The sequence below is a fragment of the Gossypium raimondii genome, chromosome 12 (assembly GCF_025698545.1).
Source record: "Gossypium raimondii isolate GPD5lz chromosome 12, ASM2569854v1, whole genome shotgun sequence".
NCBI classification, from domain to species: domain Eukaryota; kingdom Viridiplantae; phylum Streptophyta; class Magnoliopsida; order Malvales; family Malvaceae; genus Gossypium; species Gossypium raimondii.
In genome coordinates, this window is record NC_068576.1 from 40935932 (window position 1) to 40951313 (window position 15382).

The following is a 15382-nucleotide window of genomic DNA, read 5'->3' on the forward strand; positions in this document are numbered from 1 at the left end:
GTGACACCTTTGGTGCCGCCTCTGCCACTAATACCTTTGGTGCCACCTGTGGCAGACTCTTGACTAAAGTCTCATCACTTCCGTCAGCTTTTTTTTATTGTTTGTACCATTTAAGTACATAATAAAATGGTTCTATTATTTGAATATTTTTTTATTATTTAAAAAAAAAAAAAAACACTCCAAATGACAAGACGTTCATGAGCTAGATCAGTGAGCTGTTTGACAAAGGAGAGCAACGTGTACAGATTGTCATTTTATCAATATGGGTCATCTGGAATTCTAGAAACGGAATAATACATGAAAGATATCATCAGCCAATTCAATCACTACTTACCTTTATATTGGGATATGCCTTGGAACTGCAATCCTTATCGACGGAAGGTGGGGGTTGTAGGGCGCCTATTTTGGAAGTTTGGAGACCGCCAGTGGAACCATGGGTTCGGGTGAACTTTGATGCGGGTTTCTATGGTGATCTATAAGCATCGAGCATAGGGATCGCTGTTAGAAATCATATGGGTTTACTGTTGGGCGCAGTTTATTTCTGGAGAGAGCACATACCTTCGATAGTGGCTGTAGAGGCTTTGTCTGGCTCGTAGGCTATCCAATTTGCTCGGGATCTAGGATTTCGTTCTGTGGAGATTGAGGGCGACTCCGCCGTAGTGATTGCAAAATTAAATAGTTCGGGGATTGACTGATCGGAGGTGAGCAGTTACATTTGGGACGCTAAACAGTTAGTCTTGGGCTTTGAACATTTCAAATTTCAACATATTAAGCGCGGTGGCAACAGGGTTGCTCACCTTTTAGCACGGGAAGGATTTCTCCGGAAACGCGATGTTTGCTGGATTGAGGATGGTCCGACGTTGATTCAGGCGAAGTTGCTGAAAAAGGTGAGGTCAGATTCATTTCCTCTTATTCGTTAATACCTTGTTTTGTGCAGAGCTGGATTATGTAGTGAAAGAGCACTGTGGTTAAGCTGTTTCAACTGGTTCCTATGGATGATGATTGAAAAGTGAAGGGGAGCATTGTAATGTCCCTTCAACTGTTTGCTGTTACTTTTTCTTCGGTTTATTAATTGTTTTTCTTCGCTCCTTGTGTTTCCTATGGATGGTTTACTGAAACCATGGGTTGTGTTTCTTCATTTTTGCTTTTAATAAATAGCAAGCTGTTTTATATAATATATAAAAATAAAACATCCAACAACTCGTTTAAACTTTTTCCCAATGGTTTTTTTTTCAATAGGTTATAATTTTTTTTCTTCTTTCTTTTCATTCAAATCCTATTCTTATATTCTCTATTTTTCATTAAATCTCAAATTCTTCTTGCCTCAATATTATATTTTATAATTTCTTTGATTTTATTTGATTTTCATATATTTAAAATGTCAATGTCTCTTATTCGCTTGAGTCACAAACACATTTCCGACATCCAATTATAAATGATAAGAAAATATTGTTACATTTTTTTATTTTAATTAATATAATTATTAAGTTGTTAATATTATTAATTATTAAAAAATTTATGTTTATATAATCCGACCGAAGATCGGATTATTGAGACATATATACACAATTTAAGTGCGAGGGTACCACGTGTCATTGAAAAACACTTGCAAGAGGCTACACGTGTCCCGTATGCTTGAGGGGATTAAATTGGAGCCCGCACTTATTAGTGCGTTGCTGGAAAGATGGAGACCCGAGACACACATTCCATCTTCCGTGCAGTGAGCGCACAATTACACTCGAGAATATAACAATTTGCTACCAACTATTAGGCAATGTGCTAGATAAGTTTAGTGGTAGCTGTATAGAAATGAAATGGTTAAAAGACAACATCTCATATCTCGACAACTCATCTAGTGCGGTTGCAAGAAACAATTCGTGCAACCATTCGTATTGAGGTTAATCGAAGGTCTTCTAATGCCAGATAAATCTAAAAATTAGGTACATTTAAGGTGGCTCCTACAACTAGTCGACTTAAAAGAAGTCGAACGACTTAGTTGGGGACCAGCTGTGATGTTCACGAAATCAACTAAAAATTTGACTAAGGTAAGTGTATTTATCAATTAATAGTATAGCTACGGTGAGCAAATATATAATTCCCACGAGGACTAAAAGTACTAGCAATTATCGTCATTTTATTATTTAACCGAATAATTGGAGCGATTGATTGATAACTAAAATTAACTAAATTAATTAACTACGAACGCGACAAAGAAAAAATAAGGAAAATAATCAATTAAACAACCAAGAAGTGAAACAATACCCAGGAAAGAATTCACATAGATTTCATCTGTCATTATCGATCTAAATTACGCAATTTCTTCACTTAGTATCTTGATCCGTAGAAATCCCTAACTCGTGCTAATATCTCTTTCGAGAGTAGAGCAACTGACTCTAGGTTGATTAATTGAAATTTCTTTCTAATTAAAACTCTTATTATCGCATTAACTCGATTTATGGATTCCCCTATTAAATTTGACTCTAATACAGTAAATTTATGTCGTCCTATTTGTAGGATTGCATGCAAGTCCATTCAATTACGCTAGATCTACTCTTAAACATGGTCTATTCCTCCTCTAATTTAAGCACATCAAACATGGATCAATAATCTAGAAATATCAAACCAATAATTAAGCACACATAATTGAGAATGACATCTAAATATTTATTGCGTAAAATAAAAATTAAACGACAACATTCATCATAGGGTTTATCTCCCTAGGTATTTAGAAAATTAGTACATGCTTTCAAATAAAAACATTTCAGAGACAGTATAACCAAAACAAATAAAGAAACTCATGATAATCTCCTAAGAAATCAATAGGGAATCTTCAATCTTAACGTAAATCTGCTTCAAATTCGGCTTCAATGTTGTTTTTCGAGTTGTTTTCTTGACTATTCTATGATGACTCTCTCCTATCTTCTTATTTTTGTCATATATATATCTTAGAATGCTTGAAAAACCTAAAAATCGTATTTTTTCGTAAGTTTAAAGTGCGAATCACGAAATTGACGCGGCCTGCCACATTGCCGTGTGATAACTTATGTGGCTTACACGGTCGTGTGGATCCTTTAACTTGCTCTGATTTTTCAGTTTTCACTCTTTTTGCTCCCAAATGTTCTCTAAGTATAAAAACATGAATTTAAAGGATTAGGAGTATAAATTTCACCATTAACATCGAATGATCATCCAAAAACGTATTAAGAATGAGATTAAAACATCTTACTTTTAGCACCTATCAAGCTGTGTTGACGATATTGTACCGAGAGATGTGTCGGGCAAGGGAAGCACAAAAAATTAAAATCGGTGGTTGCATACTCTTTCAATTACGGGGTACCGCCTACCATTTTTACATCATCGAGTAAACTTCTCTTATCAATTCCCACTCGTTATTTGCACTTTCAACTCATGTACTTGGGTTGTAAGGACATTTCTAGCTTTAGTTTGATGTATTTCAGTTTCATTTACTTTAAACCTATTAAAGTTTGTTCATTTTATGTTTATTGCCTTAGATTTTCTTGTTGAATGCTTTTTATTGCCTTAGATTTTCTTGTTGAATGCTTTTCGTTTCATGATTCTTTACTTTTCATTTCCATGGTTATTAGTTGTATTTCCAACATGAGTAGCTAAACCTTTAAAGGGGTTGGTTGATGAAGATGTGGTGAATTGAATTTTGGATGAATGACCAAATCGTAATAAATTGAATTAATTTGAATGAACCTAAAAACTTAGAATTGAAACCCCTAAGGGAAAATTTAGACAAGTGAGACCGATGAGTAATGTTGTTAGGCACTAATTGATTAGTCTCGGATTACTCGATGAGATCAAGAGATAAACTAGACTAATTTGTCTAAATTGGTAAAATTGAGATCTAGAGATAAAATAGAGCTACTTTAGTAATTTAAGAGATTTAAGTCCCTCATTAGAAAATTGGTGAACCACATCGAAGTCAACCAATCACCGTTAGTTATTTATTAGTTAATTCCGTAGGCTTATACTCTTTACAATTTGGTTTATGGAGTAGCGTATTTAATTTCCTTGCAACATTTTATTGTTATGGTTTATTGTACTATAAAATTGTACCAGTAGCTGCTTAGACTTTAGAGTGTACGCTATTTATTATTCAATCACCAACTTCTTTTTTGTTTAACCCCTTGGAATACTTCGGTGTTCCATTGGACACTATAAATATTACTACTAACCTGTATGCTTGTAGTTAAAACCATTCTTCAAAAAATTAGTTTTCCAAAATCGTTTATTTTAACGTGCACGCGAGCGAACGATCAAGTTGTTGGCACCGTTGTCAGGGACATGGTTCCAGATTGAGTGATTTTTAGTTGTGCACCTTTACGTAAAGATAAGTAGTAAAAGTAGGATTTATATATACGAATTTTATTTTACTCATTTATTTGCTATGTAAATGGATTATGTGAGTCGATTAATTGGTTTACTTATCTCATTGATGTAGGAAATTGGGTTTTCTTATGAAGGAAGTTACCTTCACATTTATTGATCATGACATCATTACTAGACACTATGTCGCATGATCTAAGTTGGCTACGAGCGGGGATAACGACACCCTATATCGAGATTTCATACATCGAGGTTAATCCATCTCTTATTTTGTGGGTTCTAGTTAATCTTCAGTTTGGTGGAAACAAATGTGAGGATCCGGTAGGATTCCTTCGCAAGTTTGAACACATATGTAGTACCATGAGTTACAAAGGAGTTCTACCTGACACCATTCGATTGTTATTGATCCCGTTTGCTCTTGGAGTGAAAGCCAATGAATGGTTAGATATGTTGCCTCCTAACACCATAACTACATCAAAGGAATTTCATCGGTTATTCTTAAAGTAGAGCATACCCATGATAACATGTTCACTGTTTATAAAGAACTGTTCGACTTCAAGCAATTACAATATTAAGAGGCTTAATTGGAAATGAAGTAGAGAGTGTCATGCAATTACAATATTTTTATGCTCGATTAGATGTAAGCAGTAAGACTCAATTTGACATCATATTAGGAAGAAGTATCTAGACTATAATAGTGAGGAAAATAATGGTTCTACTTCCAAACATCAGCGTTAACGATTCTGCTTGGGAGAATAGTCGTTCACTAGATTGTGAGATTTTTAGTAAGACTTTTGAGGAATTGGAGGGTCAAAAAGTGGAATTAGCTCAAGGAGTTTTTATACCGGGAATGACGGTAGACTAGAAAAATAATGAATCGACAGAGTAGGAGGATTATGAATTGGAGCTAGTCTCAGATGTGAAGAGTATAGAATAAATTAAAACCAATAAGGTGGGGGAATATAAAAAGCTTCCTACTCAAGAAAGAGGTAAGTTAATCGTTAATGAAGAGGATGGTGAATTGTATGAAGACATGGAAATTCAACTCAAGAAAGAGTGTGTGCATCAATTAGATTGGTAGAGACATAGTAAAGAGTCGTTGGGGCCTCTCGAAGATGCATCTGAAAATATGACACCTTTAATGGTTAAACATTTGGAACTAGAATAAAAGCCTCTTTTGGAAGGTTTGAAGTATGTTTATTTGGGTAGGAACAACACTCTTTGGTTTATTATTTTTGCTTGACTAGGTACGGAAAGGGAAACTGCACTTTTTCTTGTATTGAGTGTTCATAAAAAGGCTATTGGATGGACGATTGCAGATATCAAGGGTATAAGCTCGTCTATTTGCCAACATAAAATATTTTTAGAAGATGGAAAAAAAAACCAGTGGTAAACACTCAGCGACGACTAAATCTTGCGATGAAAGAAGTTGTGAAGAATAAGCTAACTAAGTGGTTAGATGTCAGCATCGTTTATGCCATTTCTGATAGCGATTGGGTGAGCCCAATACATTGTGTTCTGAAATAGGGGGAATGGTTATAGTCTCGAAGGACAGGGAACAACTGATCCCAACTAGGATTGTGATTGCGTGGCGTGTATGTATTGACTATCAAAAGTTTAAGGACACTATTAGGAATGATCATTTTCCATTACCATTCATTGATAAGATTCTCGATAGATTGGCTGGAAATGAGTTTTATTGTTTCTTAGACAGGTGTTCGGGATATCATTAAATCTCGATCCATCTAGATGTTCAATGAAAAACTACCTTCACTTGCTTGTTTGGTACTTACGCCTTTTCGAGGATGCCTTTCGGTTTGTCGAACGCTCTAGCTACGTTTATGCATTGTATGACATCTATTTTCACTAGCATGATCGAGGAAGTCTTAGACATATTTATGGATAACTTTTTGGTCCACGAAGATTCTTTCACTGAAAGCTTGGAAAATCTTGAAAGGGTGCTCAAAATATGCAAAGAGACTAACTTTGTAATGACCCAAAATTCATGGGCATCGGAAAAGTATAATATCGGGCCTCCGTCTTAGTAAGCTGAGTCTGAAAATAATTATTAGAAAATTTTACTAGACTAGTTGTGTATTTAATTAGGTTTTAGAAAGGTGAATTTAGCTTAATTAAGAGTAATTAGGAAAAAGGATTAAAATGAATAAAGGGTAAAAGTCTAATTATAAATCAAAAGAAAATAAAAAGGGACTAAATAGGTAAATAAGCCAATGGCTTAAGAATAGGCGACAATACATGGGAAAAATCTTAGATATTTATATTATTTATTTATATAATATATAAATTAATTATAAAGTATATTATTAAATTAATTATATTATAAATATTATATTAAGAAATAAATTAAATAAGGACAAATGTATAGTGATGATAATAGACAAGTGGGTGGTGTTGGTAAATACATGTGTAATAATAATAAACATATGTATTTAAGAATAAAATATATTACTTATTAATTAAGTAAATATATTATTATATTGTTATAATTAAAACAATAAAGTAAATAAAAGAAAGTAAAGAAATAAAACAAAAGAAAATAAACAGAATAGAAAGAACAAAGAAACAGAGAAGCAAACGAAACAGGGAAGAAAGAAGAAAAAGAAAGAAAAAGGGAAAATAGATTTTAAAGCTTGGAGTTAATTTGGTAAGTCAATTAAGCCCTTTTATTTAGTTTTGATGATTTAGAAGTTTTAAAACAAAGTTTTGATGAAATTAAGTTGATATTTTGGAAGTTTATAGTTTTTTAAGCATGATTCATGTTGAATAAATTGTTGAATTAGGGATTTAATTGAATAAATTTCAAGTTAGAACCGATAAAAGGATTAAATTATAAAAGAAATTATACGTTTTATGTGTTAGGGACTAAATTGGGGAAAATTTGAAATTAGGAAAATATGCTGAAATTTTAATAGTTAAATTTAAGTTTGGATGAAATTTGATAGAAATAGAGTGTGAATTGAATTAGGAAAGTAAGTGAATTTAGTTAGGATTAAATTGAGAATAATGAAGAAATTGAATAGAAATTTAATTATTTATCATAATTAGTGTTGAAATTAATAGTATAAATTATTATTATTTTCGTAGCTAACAAAGAACCCGAGGCATCGGCATCAAAAGGAAAAGGGAAAGCTATCGAGGACTAAAGCGGGAGATTCACGGTTTGTATTACTATAATTCAAGTTATTTATTATTAAATGCTAAATTTTAATTTATGTGTCTAGTAAATGAAATGTGAGGTAAGTATTAATATTAGTATTAGTATTATTATTAGTATTATTATTATTATTATTATTATTATTATTATTATTATTATTAAGATGAGTGAGAATTAATTTGAATAGTTGATATGAATTAATATTTGAATTGTTTGTTGATTGAAAGTGGGAAGTGAATTTAAATCGAATAGTGACCGATATTAAATTGAATGGAAATGTATTGAGTTGTGAAAATATGTGAATTATGGATTAATTATTGATTGAAAGGTGGAAAAATGATTGAATTGAAAGTGTGAGAAATTGTGATTGAATTGGGATTATATGTGATTTAAATACCCTATTAACTAGTCAATTTGAGTCGGATATAGTTGGCATGCCATAGGATTGGAAGAGTTCAGGATACTTGACCTCGAGTCGATGAGACACTGGTGTCACTATATTTCTTCGGATAGATTCGATGAGGTATCTGGTACCAACTTTCTTGCTTTGCCGATGAGACACTGGTGTCAATTATTGCTTGAACTATCCAATGAGGCACTTGGGTGCCATTCTGGTGTGTTTGGTTGGATCCGTGTATCCGCCAAAGTCCGAGTTTTGTTAATAGGGTAAATGATGAAATGATAAACCGAACAAGTTGGTTAAACGAGCTACTGAAATGAAATGAAAAAGTTGAATTGTGAATTGAAATGTGATATGAGATAGAGGAATGAACCTAAGGTTCATGATTTGTTCAAACTCAAATTGTGGATATATGATATTGGTTGATGAATTGCTATTGTTGAGATATTGAATTTAAATTGTATATACGAATTATGCATTACATGTTTAAATATTGTTATAACTTGAATTATGGTAATACCACCGAGTATGAAATACTCAGCGTACGGTTGTTTCCGTGCGCAGGTCGATAGAAGTCAAAGGTCCCGGTTCAGCATCCAGATTAATCCCGACTTCAGCATAACTTTGGTGATGTATATTTTCCTTTGGGTAATGTGGCATGTACATAGGATGTGTGTAAAGGTTGTTATGTTTTAATATAAATGGTTAAAAAATATATATTAGTATTAAAAGTTTATGAATTATTATGAAAGAAGTTTATCTATTTTGATTTATTTATTACCTTGTTAAATTTTAAATTGATATTATGTTGATTGAGTTTGATTAGAAGTATTTAGAATAGAAAATGTGAATGTAAAATGAATTGGTTGATCTGGTTATATTTGAAAATGATATGGTTTTAAATTGCGGGGTTTGATGTAAAATAAGCGAAATGTCTTTAAATTTTTCTAAAAATGAATGAAATCAATTAGTAAAATTTATTACAATTTATGAATTATTTTAATAGGTTGGTTATTTATTTAAGAATTATTTTTAAATTGCTTGGTATGTCCGGTAATGCCTCCTAACCCTGTTCTGGCGACGGTTTGGGGTTAGGGGGTGTTACAAACTTTGTACTAAATTAGGAAAAATGTCATTTCATGGTAATGGAGGGTATCATCCTTGGAAATTAGAATTCTAAGAAGGTATTAAGATTTGACTGTATGAAAATTGAAGTTATTGAGAAACTTTCACCCCATATTCTCTTTGTGGAATTCAGAATTTTTGGGGCATGTTGGGCTTTATTGACGCTTGATCAAAGATTTTTTACACATCTCTAAACCATTGAGCTGTCTCCTACAAAAAGATGTATCTTTTATCTTTGATGAAAAGTGTAATATTGCTTTTAAAGCCTTAAAGGAAAATTTGGTGACCGCCCTTATTATTTGCAGCCCTAATTGGGATGAGTCATCTGTTATCATGTGTGATGCTAGCGACTTTTCAGTTGGAGTCGTTTTGGGCCAAAAGAAAGACAAAGTTTTTCATGTTATTCATTATGCTAGCAAGACCTTAAAACCGACCCAATACTATTACACAACAACCGAAAAATAAATGTTAGTTGTGTTAATTGCATGTGAGAAATTTCGCCTGTATTTAATGGCTAACTGAGTTTATGTATGCACAGATCACTCAGCTTTAAAGTATGTTGTGAAGAAAAAGAAGACCAAAGGTAAATTGATGAGATGAGTTTTGTTACTTCAGGAATTTGATTTATGGATACTAGATAGAAAAGGGAGGGGGAACCAAGTGGTTGATCATTTGTCTTATTTGGAACACGCAGGTGATCGCAAGGGGATAAAGCCATAGATGAAACATTTATGATGAACGATTGTTTATTGCTAATTATTTTTTTGTGAAGAAAAGAACACTATCAACACCATGGCACGTTGACATTGTCAATTATTTAGTGCGATGAGTCTTCCCGACTGAGGCATCTAGTCAACAAAAGAAGAAAATTACTCATGATGCTCGAGATTATATTTGGGAGGAATCTTATGCCTTTTGGAAATGCGCAGATCGACTTATCCCAAGATGCATGGCCAAAGAAGAGATGGACGGTATTCTCATGGGATGTTACACCTCCTCTTGCGGGGGACATTTTGGTAGAAAAATGACAGCACAAAAAATCTTGTAATATGGTTTTTATTGGCCGACGATGACTCATGATGCGTATGAATTTGTCAAGAGATGTAATCTGAGCCAAATGATTGTGAACATTTCCAAGCGAGACGAGATGTCTCAAAAGGGAATTCTTGAAGTGAAAATATTTGATGTATGGGGGATTGATTTCATGGGGCCCTTTTCTGAACTTTTTAGGAAATCAGTACATCTTGTTAGCGGTGGACTATGTTTCCAAATAGGTTGAAGCGGTGGCTTTGTCTTCCAACGATACCAATGCAATATTGAAGTTTCTCCACAAGAACATAGTTTCAATATTTGGGACACCTAAGGCTATAATCAGTGATGAAAAGACACGTTTCTGCAATAAACAGTTGAAAAATGCACTTTCTAAATACAAAGTGAAACACCAAATTGTTACTACCTATCACCCTCAATCTAGTGGTCAAGCTAAAGTGTTGAATTAGGAAATCAAGTAGCTATTAGAAAAGACGGTGAATCAACTCGTAAGGATTAGTCCCTTTGCTTAGATGATGCCTTCTAGGCATATCAAACAACTTATAAAACATCTCTCGAGATGTCACCTTATAAGTTAATCTATAGAAAAAAAATTGTCACTTACCTACTAAGCTGGAGAAAAAAGCATACTGGGCAGTCTAAGAGCTAAACTTAGACATGAACCTTGCAAGGGGAACACGTCTATTCCAATTGCATGAACTTGAAGAGTTTTGACTCTATGCATATGAAAACTCCAAGTTGTACAAGGAAAAAGCAAACTTCGTCATGATGCCATGATCAAAAGGAAAAATTTTGCGTCGCGTTAGCAAGTTCTTCTATTCAATTCATGTTTGAATTTGTTTCAAGGGAAACTGAGGTCATGGTGGACCAATCCATATACCATCACTTATGTGTTGACCAATGGAACCTTGGAACTTGAAACTGATGACAGCCAGAGATTCTTAGGCAATGGGCAATGAGTGAAATTTTACTTCGAGAGAACCTTAGACACCTTTAAGGAAGTTCAATATATACAGTGTGAAGTCGATAGTTCCAAAGGTGGCGATCATAAGTCGGATGGGAGAAAGGAACTCAAGGGAGTGTATGATCTCCTCGTGTAACACCCTCAACCCGTCTTTGTCGCCGGATTAGGGTTACGAGACATTACCGAACACTCAAAAAATATTTATCAATAAATAAATAATTAAATAAATCATATTAAAGACATATCAAACATAAGCATATTATCCCTAAATCGAGCCTTTGATGCCCTAAAAATAGCTTTGAGGCCTTAAAAATAGTTTTGAGGTAATTCAAGACCAATTTGAAACAAAACAGAAGTTTTAAGAAAAATATGAAAAATTTCAAAACAGGGGACACAAGGCCGTATGGCCAAGCTATGTGGAATGCCCCAGGTCTTGTAACTCACTAAATTAGGCCACACGACCATGTCGTAGGCTATGTTCCAGACCATGTAACTCTCTGACTTGTGACACATGGTTGTGTCCCAGGCCATGTGCGAGGTCGTGTAACACACTGAGTTAAAACACACGATCGTACCTCAAATCGTGTGTGGCATACAGCTAAGTGGCACGGGCGTGCCCCAGGCCATGTGTACCTAAATGAACCTTAAATGACAAGTTTACCATTTCAAGCTTATTTAGACCCTAAGTAATCCATTTACCAGCCATAAGACCTATTCAAAATGACACTAAACAAGTTCAAAACATGCTAAATCAGCCATCCTAATTGCCTAACCAATGTATCCTCATTGGTACCACAAGTATACGCAATTATACCATAGTATGTATCATCAACCAAAGCATGTCAATTCACACAATTTAACATTCAACCAATATGCCTATCATAGACACCTCAAATCACAACATTTCAATAAGGAATATACTAATAATTTGTACTAGAAACATCTTCCTTCATTCACATATATCATAATAAGTTGTCTACTTGCACTTAAGATCATTATTTATAGATTTACACATCAAAACAATAGTAATGAAAAACAAGCCTATTACATGCCATATAATCCAAAATAACATTCCAAAAACCATCAAAAACGGATGGATAGTGTGACTTGAGTGTTGATCCGATTGTCCAACCTCCAAAAGTATCTACAAGAACAGAAAGTAAGACAAGTAAGCTTATTAAAGCTTAGTAAGTTCGACGTATAGAAATAATAAGTCTTACCAAAGTAAATATAACAATTCAATAAAAAATTATCTAATAACACATGCTTTATGTCATCCACAACTACATACCGGTGAGTTGCACCTCTCAATTCAAAACTCAACCAAAGTTCTCCGAGAATAATATACATATCCACAATATAATCAATTACATGTCATGCCAATCAAAGTCATTATATAAGTATAATACAATAATTTACGATATGATGAACGACTTATAGATATGAGTACAGTAAATCCATCCGAAAACACGTCAAATGCTCATAAGAGCTCAACCACCTGATAACACGCCAATTGCTCTGAATAGGTAGTCCAACCGAAAACATGCCAAAATAAGAAGTATAACACGAGAGTTCGCAACAAATGTTGAACCTCGACCTACTCGGGAAAAATGTATATATCACACCACATCAATCTCCACTCCAATCCCCCACATAACACGCTGTCATTCGATTGTACTGTATCCTGCGTTTATCCGATCCAAGTATTGAAATTCAATAATATTTCGCAAATAACTTTACATCATCAATAAACAATTATATCTATCATATCTTATTATATCATCAAAAATTTCATATAGATATTAAATTATAAACCGTATGAACTTACCTTGACTAAGTTGTAATAGTTGCAGTAGTTTAAGGACTATTTCGTAATTTTCTCTTTTTCACGTAAATCAATAAGGTCTTGATCTAAAATGAAAAATTCCCAATTATTAGCTTACATTTCATATCCCAATTTACTTTACATTTTATACCCTTTTATTTTTCAAAATTACATAGTTGCCCTAACTTTTATAACTTTTGCAATTTAGTCCCTTAATCCTAAAATAATCAAATTAACCATTTTCTTCAAGATCAGATTATAGCTGAATATTCTAAGCCCTAAAATGGTCCACAAAACACCTTTTATTTACCTACAACCCATGTACTTTTAACATTTTAACAATTTAATCCTTTAATAAAAACTTACTAAAATCACTTTAAAAACAACCTATAATCACAATTACAACTTCAATCACATAATTATCATAAAAAAAACTAAGATTCATCAATGGTAACTTCCAAAATTCTTTAACAGATTCAAAAACGAAGGTACGAGCTAGTTAGACCTAGTTGTAACAATATCAAAAACATAAAAATTACAAGAAATAGGTATCAATTTCACTTACATGCAAAGAAAACAAGAAAATCGAAGCTTCTTCTCCCTAGCTATGGCTTTCGGCAATTTGAAGAAGAAAACAAATATGAAAATGAAGATGAAATTATTTTATTCATTCTTTAATTTTGATTAAATTACAAAATTGCCATTGCTCATATAATATTTTATCAATTTCAACCAAATTATCGTCCCACCATAATAACTAGGGCATAATTGCTACTTAAGTCCTTCCTCATTTATTAATTAAGCTATTTGATAACCTAATTGCAATAATTACTATGTTTTGCACCTTTTACAATTTAGTAATTTTTCTTTAATTAGCTATCTATGTAACAACCTGATTTTCAGTGGTGCCGAAAATAGTGGTTCGAGGCCACTAAATCTGATGAGTAAGTTCGTAAATATTATTATTTAATATTTACGAGTGAAATGTGATTTTTTTTCAAAAATACATTCTCGGGACTCCTCAGATTCGTAAATATTTTAATAAATATTTACGAAGCTAGTTGTGTAGTTAATTAGCTTTTGATTAGGTGAGTTTGACTTAATTAAGGTTAATTAGATAAAAGGACTAAATTGAATTGATTGTGAAAGTTTAATTATGAAATAGAAAAAATCAAGGGACTAAATTAGTAAATAAACTAAAAATGTGACACTTGTGTGGTAATAATAAAATACATGTGTAATAAAATATATACATACATTTGTAATAATATGTATAATTTACTTAATATTTAAGTATAAGATATTTTAGATTAAAATATTATTATTATATTATTATTATATATATAAAACAAAAGAAAGAAAAGAAATAAGAAAGAAACAGAAAGCTTAAAACGAAACAGAGAATGAAAGAAGGAAAGAAAGAAAAGGAAAAATTGGGGTTTTGAAGTTCCAAGCTTAATTTGGTAAGTCAAATTAGTCCATTTTCTTATAATTTTGATGTTTTTGGAATCCTAGAACAAAATACTACTTGATTTAAGTTGAAATTTTGAAAGTTAGTAAAGTTTTAGATGTTCATGTTGAATTAATTGATGAATTAGGGGTTAAATTGATTGAATTTCAAGTTAGGAGTTAGTAAATGGTTGATTTGTAAAATAAAACATAAGTTTTCAATAGTAAGGACTAAATTGAGAAAATTTCAAAATTAGGGATTTATGGTGAAATTAGAGAGTTAAATTAGTTTAAAGTGGGAATGGAATGAAAATATGAAATTAGTTTTGAGAATAAAAGTTAGTCTCGGTTTAGGGACTATATTGGAATTTAGGAAAATATTGAGTAAAAATTGAAATATTTAATGTGAGATTGAATGGTGTTGTATTGATGATTTTTAATTGTTTTAATTCTGTAGCTAGCGTCGTACCGGAATTCTCGACTAAAAAGGGGAAAAATATAGTTGACGAGGAATAGCTTAGAATTCCTTATTTGTATTTCTATAATCTGAATCTAATTATTAACTGTTGTATTTTGATTAAATGTTATAGTAAGTGATTGATGTGAGAATTATTGTGTTTTACAATTGAAATGGATTGTCTTGATATGTGATGAAATTATATTGGTTAAATTGAATTGGAATATATATTATAAATATATATGTGTAAATGTGAAATTGTGCAAATATGATAATTGAATTATTTTTTATATGTATAAAATTCAGTTTTAATGCCCAAGTAGACGGAATTTAGAACTACTGGGATATTAGTGGCATGCCATTAATGAACTTTAGCGCGCTCTCTGATTATTAGCACTTTGGTGCTCTCTGATTACTAGCACGACAGTGCTCTCCGTTTAGCACTTTAGTGCTCTCTGTTCATTAGTGCATAATAATGCACCTCTGTATTTGTTCCGTATATCCGGTGTGTTCTATAAAATCTACTTTGGGCTAAGAATATGAGATAGTAAACTGAAAATAGAATGTGAAATATGTTACAAATA

At 32.5% G+C, this 15382-nt stretch overlaps 2 long non-coding RNA genes across 3 annotated transcripts; one reads left to right on the top strand and one right to left on the bottom strand.

Annotated features, from left to right (window-relative positions):
- Positions 1 to 184: 184 nt before the first annotated feature.
- On the bottom strand, positions 185 to 1122 carry LOC128035385 (uncharacterized). The gene is made up of 3 exons (XR_008191818.1): positions 798 to 1122; positions 559 to 691; positions 185 to 473 (listed from the first exon to the last, which is right to left on the bottom strand). It is a non-coding gene; the product is annotated as an uncharacterized LOC128035385 (long non-coding RNA).
- Positions 1123 to 7260: 6138 nt separating this feature from the next.
- Positions 7261 to 10241, top strand: LOC128035283 (uncharacterized). Of its 2 annotated transcripts, none has more exons than XR_008191627.1 (4): positions 7261 to 7532; positions 8493 to 8560; positions 9592 to 9636; positions 9748 to 10241. It is a non-coding gene; the product is annotated as an uncharacterized LOC128035283 (long non-coding RNA). The 2 variants fall into 2 exon arrangements; XR_008191626.1 differs by having other exon boundaries at positions 8493 to 8555.
- Positions 10242 to 15382: the final 5141 nt, after the last annotated feature.